The sequence below is a fragment of the Helobdella robusta genome, assembly GCF_000326865.2.
Source record: "Helobdella robusta unplaced genomic scaffold HELROscaffold_3, whole genome shotgun sequence".
Lineage (NCBI taxonomy): Eukaryota > Metazoa > Annelida > Clitellata > Rhynchobdellida > Glossiphoniidae > Helobdella > Helobdella robusta.
The window spans coordinates 9,017,879-9,018,930 of NW_008704501.1; positions in this window are offsets into that span (position 1 = coordinate 9,017,879).

Below are 1,052 nucleotides of genomic sequence, written 5' to 3' on the forward strand. Positions count from 1 at the left end.
CTTGAAATATAGTTGTCGAATATGACATTGTTTCTCAAAAGTTTGATATTTACAGTTGCTGACGAACAAACTAGCTCTAATAAACTCGAAAAATCCTATAGAACTCTGTATAACTCTATTAAGTTCTATAAAATGTACATTTCTATGAACCCCATAAAGCCCCTAAGGGTTAGGGTAAAACACTGTGAAGCTGTAAAACTCAATTTTACGGTGTTTTATAGACTTGTACAATGTTTTACTGTGTTTTATCGAATTTTGAAAAGTTTTATAAAGTTTAGCAAATTTTACTTGAAATTATAATGTTTTTTAAAATTTTGTTACCGGAATTATATCTTATTTTTAGATATCAGAATTTTTAGCGTTCTTATGTAAGTCTCTTAACATGCAACTTTGTCAATGGCTGATCGTCCTTTCGTAATATATCTACTGTTAGCATTAAGTCATTTCCTCAAACGATTTGGTAACGCATGGCCCATTATATTTTAATAGTTTTTTTTTATGTTTTTTAATTAGTAAGGGCACAATCATCATCATCGATATCGCAATCAATGGAATCAAATTAATAATTTTTCAAAATTTATAAAGTATCTTAATTTATTTTATGATACTATCCTGTTCATTTCTTAATTTCTGTTTGATTCTGTTTTATAGAATTAATTTTTGTTTGATGTCGGCTAATATTTGGTAAAATTTATTTTTTAGGAATCATTTGAAAACAATTTTTTACAATAGTCAAAATAATTTGTTTACAGGTGTTGAAGCTGAAAATTTGCACTACGTATTTTAACTTTCACATCAAGTCATACATTTTTACGATTTATTTGAATTAACAACAATTTATATTTTATAGTCACAAGAAATCGTTCGTTACCTTATGGAAGTTAATGTATTGTTTAAGTATTTTTTTTACTGTTTGTTAATGTGATTATTTCAAGTTTTTATAAATAGTTTATTATTAAAGCAATTATAAATTATTTTCATGTTTTAGTTTATATTTGTGTTCATATTCATCTTATATGTTCACGCTCATCTTCAAATGAAAAGATGACGAT